Below are 14,270 nucleotides of genomic sequence, written 5' to 3' on the forward strand. Positions count from 1 at the left end.
TCTCATGCGGAGGTAGAAAGTATTTTTCTCCTGTAAACTCGAGTTTTAAATCCTGCAAGACAAACAAACCAATCGTAGCACAACGAACAATCATAATCAGTGCTTCAAAGCCTTAGTTACCGCATCGCAATTCCAAGAACAACATGAGAATATTTTAAATTCCTTTGATTAACGTTACTAATTATGTTATTGTACTTTCTCTCTCTCCCATGCTGTTTTTAATAGCAAATGAATCACGTGTTTTAGCCGTCTCCATTTCCCAATCCTACAGCAGATAATCTGCTGTTCTTTGTTTCCGCGAATATGTTTTGAACTTTCAAGGAAACAATTCTATAATCTTAATCTTTCCACATGTTTATTAAATCTTTATTTGTTTTTCCTTATGCACCAGACTACTTATAGACCAATTAGGGAGACAATCACTTTTACAATCCGTTTCCTTGGTTCCTTAGTCACGCAAAGTTGTTATTTCAGTTTAGTGCACTGTAGCCATAGCTTACGTATGTATTCTGCTAACTGCTTTCTTATATTTCAATATCTCAAGGATGAGTCACAAAATTTCAAACCAGAAAAACAAGATATTCAGTTTGGAAAACAAAATTGAATAACCAAAAAAAATGTAATTTTTAATTTTTTTTTATAACAAAGATATTTATTATAGAATTCTATAATACACCGTTTCCCAAACTTTTCCAACAACGGAAAATTTCACAAATCCTGAAATTTTCCCAGAACACCTTGGTTATTTTGTAATGTATTAATTAACAATCAATTATTAATTTAGCTGATTGTTTATTAATTAATAATTGATCATTAATTAAACATCAATTAAACATAAACACCATTAAATTTATTTGTGCTGATTTTCATTGGCATATCCCATTCTGATCACCAAAAATTTATATTATTATTATTATTATAAGTACTTACGAGTGAATGCAGATTTTTTCTCCTATGTGCTGGTAGTTTTCCCATCCTTTTTGTACATCCTGGAGATCGCTTTGTAGGCTGATGGTGGATAACTCACTATCTGTGGCGTCGCAAACACCTTCAATGCGAGATTTCTTAACACCAAAAATAAACAAAGTCCCTTGTCTCTTATTCATATTAAAATTTAAATCTGCAGGCCTATTGCTTTTAAAAAAATCACGGCACTGCGGTTTCGAAACTTTCACCCCCTACAATACGAACTTGCAAAGAAAGTATTCAGTATTACTAGATTTGAGAACCTGGTACAGACTACTTTGATCTTCAATTTCAGTGGAAAAATTTTCTTTATATTTCCTTGCTGATTGGTCACTGATATTTGCAACACAAATGTCAATTCGTTCAGTTTTGAGAACAGAGGATACGCCACCATTGTTGTAATCGGCTTGCAGGCAATTTTTATGTCCCATCATAAACAGCAGTCTACCCTTTCCCAAATGTTGAATGGTTTCGATGTGCAAAAATTAACGATACACAGATGCTATTAGGCATTCTGGGTTAGAGCTTTTCGAAATATTCACGAATATTATTCTCCTCAGAATATTTTCACTATAAAATATTTATTCATGAAAAATGCTTAGAAAACTAAAATGACAAATTCCAGGAGAACTTCTCGTGGAACACTTTACAGTTTGGGAAACCCTGCTATAACACATATACGTCAATAACTAACAAATTCTGATAAATTTTAAACAAAAAGAATGTGTAGATGTCAGTTACACAAATTGTCGTTGGCCTTTTAGCAGCCGGTGTCACACTTCTACAAAACCTAAACCTGCCAGAGGTCGCTGCGAGAACTGTCAGGCGGTAGCGAAAGTTAAAAATAATCTTACTACGTCGCGAACATTTCAAACACGGGTTATAATTCCTTAATAATTATTTCTTTCTAAAGAAATAGAAAGAAAAAAACAGACTACAAAAACACTTGGGCCTTTTTTCCATTTACCCCTGCTTAGCACTTTTCCTTTGCTAAGATTTAATTCTCATTTAAATCCGTAATTCTCAGCAAGCCCCTTCTTAATTTTAGAATGTTGTAAGGATGTGTACTTTAATGTGGAGTTTTTTGAATTTCCATTTCTTCTTTTTCTTTGCTATAAATTCCACCGTTATTATTACTTTCATTTTGATTCAATGATCAAAATCGAATGTCTTTCTAACTTTTTCTTGCCTATTGACAGTATTTTTATTCCATAAAAATAATTATTTTATTGACACGTAAGGAAAATAAATGGATTGAAATTACCATTGCCATCACGCATTTCCATGAAAAATCCTTTAGGAAAGAATTTTTTCATAAGAAAGGAAGTTGGGTCATGTGATTGGCAAGTGCATCCGGAAGCTAGTATTAATATAACAATATTTACATTCTGCTTTAATACGCATTTATTACTCCATATCTGTAAACTCTGTGGTTGTCCTAAAAAATCAAACTGTCTAATTCTACTCGACACGAAGCTCCTTCTGAGCATAGATCTAAAACTATTGGTTCGAATCAAATTAATCGCGAGTCTTTTGGTATCTAAAGCATAACAATATAGGAAAATTAATTTATCTGATTCCAATCAGATAAATCAGAATAGATAATGTTTTTGAAAACAATGAAATTCCAAAAGATACAACAATATTTGGCTGGGTGTCCATTGACACCCATCCAGTAATTCTGTTGTTGAAAAAAAATTTGCTCTTGTAACTGCTGTCAAAACACGACTAATAAAGAGAAATCTCCTAGTACAATTAGAGCATATCTCCTCAAAAATTCAGTATGCTGCAAGGATTTCAATGTTACAAACAATAAGTTGAATAAATTTCCAATCAGATGTAATTTATGCTCACGACAGTAGAAGTGCTGCTGCAGCTACTCCGGGGTAACAATTATATACAGGATTGTTTCAAGTGAGTATTTTGTTTCTAATTATATATTTCAATGAAGTTTAATTCGTTATTTAAGCATTTGATCATAAAAATGTCCAACTATCTGGTAACTCTGGTCTGAGTTACAAGAACTTCTATCTGTTGATTTTTTACCACGTAACTTTATCGTCTGCCATTGTTAACTTCAAAAATTCGTCGCTTAGCAACATACAATTTGACAATTGACAATTGACATTTATGTCTTTAAGGGTGAAGCAAGATGCTTTTCATATTCCCCGCTATCTGTCGTGGTTACAGTGAGGGTAAAATTTACGAGCAGTTTGCTCGCCCTGAATGGGCATGGAGATTATGCATCGTTATAGGAGGCTAATATAGTTTTTGGTCTTCTATATTTGAATATGTCCGTTGGCTCATATGCTGCAGCTTGTTGAATCAAATCATTGGGGTGTGTGGACGTCTTTAGAAAAAACTTGGAAGCTAAGGATTGTAGATAAGAGAGAATATATGGAATATTTGTGTCTCTATGGAGCTGGCTGTTTCTAACATACCACGGGGCGTTCAGAATCATTCTCAAGCACTTGTTCTGCACACGCTGAATCTTGATAATGTTAGCGTTAGAGGTGTGGCTCCAGGCTGGAGAGGCATAGGTGATTATGGGACGAATCATCATCTGGTAAAGTTGCAATTTGATTCTGTTGCTGAGCTTGCTATTTCTATTAATTAGCGGGTAAATCTGAGCTATGGCTTTAGATGCTTTTGCACATGCAGACTTGATATGTTGGTTGAAAGATAGCTTTTTGTCGAGAATTACACCCAGGTAATTTGTTTCTGTCTGCCAGGGAATTTTAGTATTGAATAGTAACACATCTCCTGCAGGAGACATTGGCCTTTTTGAGAAAAGAACCGCTGAGCTTTTCAGGGGGTTGACTTCCAATCTCCACCTAGAGAACCAACCCTCCAGCTTTAGAATGTTTTCTTGAAGCTTTCTAGTAACGAAGTGGGGTCTGAGGGATCTGGTTAGTATTGCCGTATCGTCCGCATACAGCGCTAAAATGGAAGTCATCGGATTGTGAGGGATGTCTGACATGTATACAGAAAACAGCAATGGAGCCAGTAGAGATCCCTGTGGCACTCCAGCAAAGATATGGCGCTGGGACGATATAGAACCGTTAATTTTAACTTGCATTGTTCTATTCTGAAGATATGAACGGATTAGATGAACCATTTTTAGTGAGATGCCGGCTGAGATAAGTTTGTGCAGGAGTCCAAAATGCCAGATTTTATCAAATGCTTTAGATAGGTCTAGGAAAACAGCTCCTGTGTACTGGCGCCAGTTGTAGCTGGTGATGATATATTCCACAATTCTATGGATTTGCTGGGTAGTACTATGGTGTTGCCGAAAACCAAACTGTTCTTTAGGGAGGATGTTTAGGTCATTTATTGAGGTTTGGAGTCGTGAGAGGATGACCTTCTCTGCAATCTTACCCAGGTTGGAGATGAGACTGATTGGACGATAATTCTGCGGTAAGTGTGGGTCTTTGCCTGGCTTATGTATAGGAATCACATCAGCCAGTTTCCAGGTGGAAGGAAAATAGTGAAGTCTTAAGATTGCATTTATTATACTGGTCAGATGCACTATAGCTTTTCGAGGCAGCAGCTTGATCACCCTGTTTGAGATGCTGTCTGGTCCAGGAGCTTTATTGTTCTTAAGTTTTTTAATAATATCATATAATTCAACAGGTGATGCGGGTGCAATATGATCAGCACTGGTATCCGGGAGGTTTAGTGCATGTCTAACCTGTCTGTGGATTTTATACAGATGATTGAAATCAATGTTGTTATAAGATGGTTTGCACTGATCCTCAAGATTTTTAAGTATGGCTTCTGCCTTATCTGCATCTGTGTGGATTAGGCCCTGGTTTGAGATTATAGGGGGGAGGGATCTGTTTTTGTTTTTGATGTTTCTCAGTAGGTCCCAGATAGAGTGATCAATAGGTGAGATAGAGGCTAACTTTTTATCCCAAACTTCGTTTCTATGCGTTTTAAGTGCATCTCTTACTGCTCCATTCAATCTATTAAGCACTGTCTTATCCTGAGGAGCGCGAGTGTTACGAAATCTCTTCCTAGCTCTGTTCTTCTCTCTGATCAGGTCCATAATGTCCTCAGGCAAACGATCAGGCTTGGGAACAGGTTTCTGGAAGGTTGCAACCATTATAGCGGACTTAATCTGTTGGGTGAGGCTAGTCACTGCAGAATCCACATCTTCTGGTGTGCATATGTGTGGGACGGGTCCTATTTGATCCCGAAGTGCTTTAGACAATCTCTCCCACGATATGCCTGAATGAGGAGGCAACATACAATAATATACAATGTAAATTAATATACATAAAATATATATAATAAAAAAAGGTGTATTAAATATTGATCAATGTTTTAATTTATTAAGAAATTGAATCAAAAGATTCATCATTAATAAAATTATAAAATATAAATCATCTTTATTTCTTAATTTTAAAATTATTATTTTGAAAAACATTCATACAGAATATTTTTTTTTTAAATGAAAATATCTTATTGACACGATTTGTCATTTCTGCCACTAAAAAAGAAGACAAAAAAGAAAAAAAAAAGTCTAACTGGAATTAAACCGTGTTTTGTTTTAAAATACACTCGCTGAAAGATTGCCAAAACATTCCGGGATCGACAGTCAAAAATAATTCCCCCTCTAGACAACAGTAACGAACGAGTTAATATGTTCAGAAGAGAAAATAGAACATGCTAAAATAAAAAAAAAATGAAAGAGGGGGGAAATGAAATTCTCGTGAGACGTTTTAGAAACGCCATTTGGAGCTCATACGCTGAAGAGGTTGACAAGCTTGACGGCATAAGATGGTGAAGTAGACTGCCAGGCGACTGATGACAATCAATAGTTTATAACAGGTGTAGCCAAATTTGCGTCGGTAGAAGAAAAGGTTCAACTCAAACCATAAAATGATGAAAATTGTGACAAGGCATCGGTTGTTAGTAATTATTGAAATAAATCCATTTTTTTTTTTTTTAATAAATAGATGGAGCCATCATTTAAAATAAAAATGGAGGAACTGTTTTCATGTAAAAAAATGCATTGTTTATAATTTACTTCATTTTAGTAAACGTTTGGAGACTACAACCGTGTTAGGAATAATTATTTTAATTTCCCGACGTTTCGTCCTTCATATCAAGGTCATCATCTGGAGTATACACATATATATTTACAGTTATCCCTTAGCCGTCCGGATTCCGTTCCATCCGGGCGGACGTAAGTCGATACATTAAATCAACAGATTTTTAGGGGTTAGGGACTTAACCGTAATAAATATACCGTCATTTTAATTTTTAAACCTTATTATAAAACTGTACCGTGCATTACTGCCACTATGAAATCAGGCCGTGACTTTTTTTGGTGTAACCTTTGTTTTTTCGATGAAAATGTCCGATGTGCTTTGCTTATTCCTCTTTTTCTTTTCATCATAAATTTGTTCATAGCAAGCAAACGCATCATGTAACTTTCGTTTCTATTATTAAGTAGCGTTCAACATTGGGATCCATGTCTTCAGCCATTTTAAGAACATAACTAACTGCAAAAACATTTCTGCAAGACCCTTCACTGTGAATTGTTTAATTACCTCTTCCTGTTTCTCTTTTCCCTCTTCTTTTTCTTGTTTTTCTCCTGCAACATTGTTCCTCCAGTTCGACCAATTCTTCGTTGGTCAACTCTTCAGAGGAACTTTGAATTAATGATAATTGCAACAATACGGAAAGATCAAAAAGGGTGACATTTACTCAATAATACCTTTCTCTCTCTCTCTCTCTCTCTTTTCTCCATCGGGGCGAATGCTGGTCTTGAAATTCACGCTTGCTCTTGTTATCAGTCAGAGAGTGAGAGGTGTGATTGAAGTCTGATTAGCGAAATAATGAATTACTGACCATTTAAAACTATATATTTAGAAATTTATGTACATTTAATCATACAAATACAACATTTATTTTACAAATGATATTCTATCTTTTTCAATTTAGCTACTTGAATGCAAATTCTACCCTACGGTTCTTCTTTATGAATGGTCAATAACATCGTCATAAAAAGTTGGTTGTAACTTAATTTTCACAAGCAACACGCACACTTGTAAAGGCTGGCTGAAGCTCACTGGCTAGAGCTACTTTGACTGCGTATGGCCTGTGTTTAAGACGACGTGACGGGAGCGGAAATGGCTATGCGCGCACATGAAATCACAGTGCTGCAGCGAGGACTTGAAAGTTCACACAACCGAGCAAGCCTCGACCTTCGATACACAACGCAAAGCTCAATTATTGTCGCGTAAGCTTAAGACGTCTTCTGTCTACGAAAACAAAAGCCTAAATGGAATGCATTTATTAAGAAATAAATATTACTTCTTTCTCAATTAATGAGCTTGCGCAGGAAGCATGGAGAATCGCTGCTCTCCGTGATTTATTCTTCTGACTTTTTGAAACTTGGTAATCGTACTTTTCTGGGCTGATCACGTGTCATAATGTTTATTGAATACTAACCGGAAGTTCATTGTGGTCAAACCAGTTTAGCAGATGGACTCAGAACAAGTGGGTGTGTGAGTGCACGCGATGCGAGCGTTGTTAGCAACGTTTTTACTGCTCACAGAATGTATAAAAACATGATGAGCGCGATCTTTCACTCATCCATGGTGTACATAAAATATTTCACTTGTTTTGAATAGAAAAAAACGCTACATTCTTTTACGAAACCTAATTTTAATAAAAATCGTATTCTTTGAAAAAGGAAAACTTTTTTTTTTTAATTTATTTACTATTTTGTTCAAAACAATAACGTTGCCAAAAGAGACCGAGTAAGTAGAAAAAAAGTGTGGGGCAGGACGTGTTATTGGTTATCAGAAAGATTCGGACTATCAAATCGATGATTCATTCGAACTCGTGACAGACGTTTGAGACAATGTGGTTCATAATACGTATGAGTACAGTTCTGGGTGGAAGTATGTTTAGGAAAATAACAAAATATTAACTGGGCGACATTGTTTTAATAGAAGACCCAGTGATGCAAAATAGGTAGTACTTAAGAACATCTTGCATAATATAATTCTTGAATTTATTCCTAGGAATAAATTTAGTAATAAACCTAGGGTCAACTGGATGAATAATCCAAGTTCTTAAAGAAACATTATATTAAAGAAAATTATTATTCTTATTATTTGACCTCCAGGAAGTCAAGGACTCATCTAGGTAAGCCATACATCACCCACACCAGCTGTCACACATTTTGTTTAAATCATTCACACCAGTCAGATGCACTCACTGCTTCAGCAGTCAAACTATTCCATGCACTCACTCTCTGTGAGAGAAAAATCTAGCTTTCACTGATTTCTTAACCGTACGGAAACTTAACTTCCATGGACGTCCCCCCCGTGTCCCCTTCTCCACCTTCTATATCAACCGATATCCTGCACGCTCTCTCTCAAACGTTTTTAGACCTGTATCATATCACCCGTCTTTGTCCTGTGTCTGCTGTTCACATACTGCCAATCTTTTTTTGTAATCGACATTTTCCATAATCCCGATATCGTCTTTGTAATTCTTGCAGGCATTCTACAGCTTCTTTATCCTCTTGGAATCCGGGAGACCAAATTTGCGTACAGTAGTTCAGGTGCGATGGTATTAAGGCGTTGTGTAGGGGGAAAATGACTTCCTTATCCTCACATGTCAATATTCGTTTTAACATCGCAATTATTCTTTGAGTTGTATTTGCAATTCTTGTTATGTGACCTTTTTAAGCTTCAACTTTCTATCCACCATAACTCCAAGATCTCTAACCTCGTCAGTTTCTTCTAGCATAATCCCAACAGTATAATATGCTGTTGGATATTGCATCAAGCCAAAGTGCATAACTTTACACTTACTAACATTCAGTCGTAAATAATGTAGAACAGTAGCATCCCTGATTGTCTTGTCCCTCTTTGCGTAATCAGCAAACAACTGAAGATCTCCTGTCAGTCCATTTTCAATAGCATCAACAAATAAATGCATATATCAGCGATAAATAACAGTATTTTTTGTCTATAAATTGCGTGTGTTCTAATGGACGATTTGTCTGTATGAGGGATGAAAAACTTGAGTTTCTGGGAGGAAAAAACCTTCTACCTCCGTATGAGATCTGCTAACTCAGCTTCAAATGAAAAAGCCCATCTTCATAAATGATTTAAGTTCAGATATTAAGAGTAACACTTCTCTCTTTCCTGATGATGTAAAGTTGGATGGAGTGGTCGATTGTTCGGATGACTTAAGTTCTTTACAGAATGATCTTAAAATATTGGAAGACTGGATAGGGAAGTCAGGTTTAAACTTGAATGTGAAAGTACATCCGATTCGGTAAGAAGATAATATTAAATGAATGTAACTTGATTAGATGGGTTTTAAATAGAAGTTGATGAACACAAAGATTTGGTTTAGGAATCACATCGATGAGACAACTAGTCAAGCTCAACAGATGATAAGATTTGATGCCATTATATATTTACTATTTACTATTAAGAAATTCAGGCCAATAATAGATTATGGTTCAATCTATTATCATTATTATTTCAATCCAGAAGCATATGCATCGAAAAGCGATTCAGATAAGTGAAGTTTTTTCATTTACATTTTAGCCTTGAGAGAAAGACTTGAGTGACGCACTGAGAATAAATGTTAGTGCGATTGTAACGCACGCGAGCATAACAGAAACTGCAGCGTTGCCAAATCCAAGGGAATTTGGACGTCAATAACAGATCTTCAAGAACCAAAGAATTATCATGGTGTCTAATAAGCAATTGCATTGCGCAAATTTTCTATTTGTCTTAATTGATTCTTCCGCGATAGACTGACGAAGCCCCTGAATCAGAAACAATCTAGAAAATGACTTCTACTCACTGAAGCAGTTATTGTAAGGCAGAAGTAGTTTACGTGCTACAAGATAAGTCCCGGATCTCACCACATAAAACCTTAAAGCATCTCTTAAATTCTATAATATTTAGTTGTATCCTGATCATAAACAAATTAATGTAACATATCTATTGAAATTTCGAGCCATATCGATCGAGTGTGGAGTCTTATTGGCCCTGTTTCACAACTAGGAATGTCAACCTTCGTTTCTTTCAGGAGAATGAGCGACTTCATTGAAAAGCGATTGCTGAGCGACGAAATATCCACTCACGGTTACGGCTTCATTTCCTAAAGGTTGCGCACTCTTGTGGTACTTCACCTGCAAATTGATAAAATAAGAACGCAGACCTCTATTCGCATCACCACTCGTCAGTGTGTGCGTTGCAAGCACACAGACACAACTTGGTTGCATTCTAAGTGATGATCTGACTAGAGTAGCTGATTTTTTTTTTTTTACTCCACTGAAATGCTGTTCGGTGATTAGGCTTAGCTGGTATAGTAAAATACTAAAAAGAAATTCAATTAAGTTGGTGTTAATGTCGAAGTGAATATCATCGGAAATTTTATTGTGACAAAGGTTTACTTTAAGAAACGTGAAAATTTTAGAAAAATTAATAAATATGGGTTGGAAACGATCTACGTTCAAATCTTGTCTACGAAGCAACGAATTTTCTTTTGAACTAAAGGTGAATTAGTTGCTCTCAGACAGCAGGATTCCGCCCCCCCCCTGAAACTACATTTTTTTTTTATTTCTCAAAAGAGTCAAACTAGCCAGAGAACACACGCAATTCATAATACTGTACACTGGCCTCATTGTCTTAGAGCTTCGGTGTTGTAAATCCAATTAGTTCCAGTCTTGTAGAAGTATTTTCATTCGGAACAGTAGGGCCAGACTACTGACGGAAAAATTTAAACTTCTGCGGAGTTTATTTCACTCGTAAGAAGGATGGAGATACTCAAGATAACTGTAGAGAACTATAGGAAACAACATTAAACACCGCTTCTGTAGAATCACATGTATTCGGCAGAAGTGTCTACCTTGAATCGAGTAATTAGTATTCAAAATATGGTCGTGTTACGCATCTGAACTGAATATTTGGTCGATTGTGTTTATTAGCTTTGAAATGTAGTTGGATCGTTATTTATTCAGTTGCTTGTTAATTGCTGTTCTGGCGATCACGTGGTTGGCTGGCTATTATGACTGATAGTCACGTGTTTATACCTTCCAGTGTCCCCTTTATACGTCACAGTCGTTTCTCTATTTACTTTATCTTCGCTTCTAATTGAAATTCAGTTCTATGAAACGAATCCTTTGGCTACTCGGCTGTAATGGCCTTCGCATATTTTACGAAGAAAGCGATTATGTCGATCCTTCGACAAACTCTAATAATCGCTGATGTTCCAAGGTTATTTTCTTATAACTGTGTTAGTAGAAAATATCAGCTACTGCGTGCGCACGGAACTGAATATGGAATACCCACGTGCAAGTTAGGGAAGAGCAAAACAGATTAATTTCGAGTTTAGTAGCGATGAAGAGTCAGCAATTTAAAAGTGCAACAGTGTATTTTGCATTTCATAAGAGATAATTCCAACAGTTATCCATTTTGACCACGTCAGACATTCAATGTTCACTAGTTTATGGCGTGACGCTGATTTTGATCGCCAGAAAAAATAAATATTACGACATTATATTGCAAGTTATAATAATTATTGATATTACCGACAGCATCACCTTTGTATTATTTGAGTCATTTTTATCCGAAAATATCTTCCACCCAAACAAAGATGAGTCGACTGTGAAAATCTTATGTCAAAAAAGAATGCACAAACGACGTGTGTTGCTTGATACTAATAAATTACAAGTGCTTAATCTGTAATGAAGACCTGTCAGTTGTTCTGGTATATAATTTTGAGGGCCTTTCTTGCAACGATAAAGGTAAATATTTTGTTAACATTGAGGGATGCCCAAATGCTCTCCAATCTAACATATTCGATTAATATTTCACATTTGGGTGCAAACCAACAATGACTATCCGGAAATCAAAATATGGCGATAAAAATTCTGATATTTTGGGTCAACCCGGGTATGTGAAAGTACACTTAGCTCATTAATCTTCATCAGGTCAAGATACAGGAGCTTACTTAAAAATACTGAGCCCCTCTTGCGATGAACTATATAATAAGGGACGGGAAGTTTCGCTTCTTCTCCCAACTGATGATTGGCCCGTCAGAGATACACTCAAGTTAGCGGCCCTTTACTTAATTTAATCAAAAAGCCCCGCTACGTAGCTTGACAGTAACAAATGCCCTTTGGCTGAAAAAAGGTTAATTCAATCGCGTTTGAATTAAATTTCTTCTCCCTGAACCACCATGTTAAAGAAATACATATATAACATAATAAATACTAATACAAATAGTGATAAATATTATCAGTGAAAAACTGAAGTAAACTATATTAATAAAATATAACCCTATCTAAGAAAGTATTTTTCAATTTCTCCCTAAAATTTGCACTTTATTCCCTCCCTTAAATGAAGCACGAAGTAGTCCCTGATATAAACACGTGTTTCCCCTCTGACCATCTCTTTTCATTAATTAAACGAAGCGGTCTGCAGTCTTAAAAACACACTCACCTACAAATGCAACAGTCGCAAGAAGGGTAATAAGTAAGATCCTGGGACGTAACCTTCACGAATAACAGACAGGATGAGACACTATCACATCGCGTGCAAGTAAACTCTTAAAACACACGAGTCAGTCAGCAATAATAATAATAACAAAGAGCTGTTTTTTGAGTCTTTACGAGAAAGGAGAAATCCAGAGATATCTCATTGCTGTCCTGTCAAATGGTACACCTGCTTACGATCGCGAATCGCGCTACTAAAGATGCCATCAGCACTCATAAAATGTGGACATAAGGGAGAGGTGGCCGATAGCCAAGCTTTATACAGACTACGTCGTCACAGGCGCCACCCTACACTTATGTAACAGTTTATGTGGTTCTAGAGAAAAGTGCATTGGCTAGCACGTTGCCATGGTGATCTGTCTCTAAGTGTAGCAGTGAGAATCCTCTTTCGTGAAGAGAGAAGGAAAAAACAAAAGATCACATCAGTGTATCTTATAATTATTAAAAGAATCAAATAATTGATGCGAAACAACTGATAAAATAGTTTAGTGCAATCTACCTTTTGACACTTATTATTCTGGAGTAGTTTTTACACTTAGTAGAAGTGCAATGAGATGAATCGATAGTGACTTGCTTTGGTCTCAGTTGTAACTTTACAACTAAGTTTTGTGAAACACAATTATAATCAATACAATTCTATTAAAATTTATGCGTGAGTTTTAAAGTTTCTAAATAAAAACTTTTTTTTTTTTTTGCAAAAAAACATCTAGCGCTTTAAATCTCGATAAAACCTTTATTTTAAATCATTGACAGAAAAAAAAGAATAAAACTTACTTATTTTTCTTTATTTTGAATAAAAATGACATCACGTTATTGAACGTAATACCAAGAGTAGCATTTAATCAACAATTACCAGAAAGCAAAGTTAGCCATGGACACTCGTTCAACTGTACTCTCGTACCAGATTCGCAGTTATAAAAACATAATTTTATTGCTTCTTCACCGCAATCGTTTGCTACTTAATTACTTCGTAAAAGTAATCATATCATTTTTATAACGCTAGATGGCGTAATGAAAGAATTCTCAGTATTGATTAATTTTTAAAATATTACTGAGTTGTAAGAATACGAAAACTATTATGCTGCGTATATTATATAACGGCTTTTTATAAAGGTAATAAAATGGTGACCAAAATATTACATTATTATAACATTTAAGAAACTTAAGGAAAGATTTGAAATGTTAAAGAAACAACATCAAACTAAAAAAAAAAAAAAAAAGATCAGTGACTGTGAGTATTGATTTTTTTTAGCCGCTTGTCAGACTACGATTTCATGTGTACAAAAGGTACACATAACAAACCATATTATAGTTAGCCTTGAGCAGAGATTATAATCTCTTGCAGTCTAGTAAGCGACTGTTGCCGATCAATTGTGCTAATACGCCTACTCGAATTCCAGCAAATGAAAGTCATGTTTGTAAACAAACCGAGGATGGTGCCAAGAATTATATTCGTTCAAAAGTCTAGAACTTCTATTTCTATGACTTCGTTGACTGAGAAACCACGTCAAAATAATTGATCAACAAACAGCCTCCATGTGGAATATATACTGGACTTAAATGTTTGATAAGCCTTGAACTTTTTATCTATAGATTATAATTTAAAATAAAATTTAAAATAAAATAAAAACACCATTTAAAATAAAATAAAATAAAATTCGTTTATAGACTAGATCAAATGAAGAGGATATTGGAGGGATACTATTATTGGGGATCTTAACTATGGGGATATGGATTAGAGGAAAGAGCAATCATGAAA

The 14,270-nt window shown here is 35.5% G+C and overlaps 1 protein-coding gene across 1 annotated transcript in view; it reads right to left on the bottom strand.

The window, feature by feature from the left end:
* The window catches only part of LOC150101795 (calcium-activated chloride channel regulator 1-like), a 39,312-nt gene extending 26,571 nt beyond the window's left edge, over positions 1 to 12,741 (bottom strand). The window contains exon 1 of the mRNA XM_090400291.1: positions 12,459 to 12,741. The gene's annotated coding sequence lies outside the window, so the exon portion shown is untranslated. The remainder of the gene's footprint in view (positions 1 to 12,458) is intronic.
* Between the last annotated feature and the right edge of the window lie 1,529 nt (positions 12,742 to 14,270).

Source organism: Typopeltis vanoorti, chromosome 11 (assembly GCF_054136105.1).
Source record: "Typopeltis vanoorti isolate ZY-2024b chromosome 11, IOZ_Tvanoo_1.0, whole genome shotgun sequence".
Taxonomy (NCBI): domain Eukaryota; kingdom Metazoa; phylum Arthropoda; class Arachnida; order Uropygi; family Thelyphonidae; genus Typopeltis; species Typopeltis vanoorti.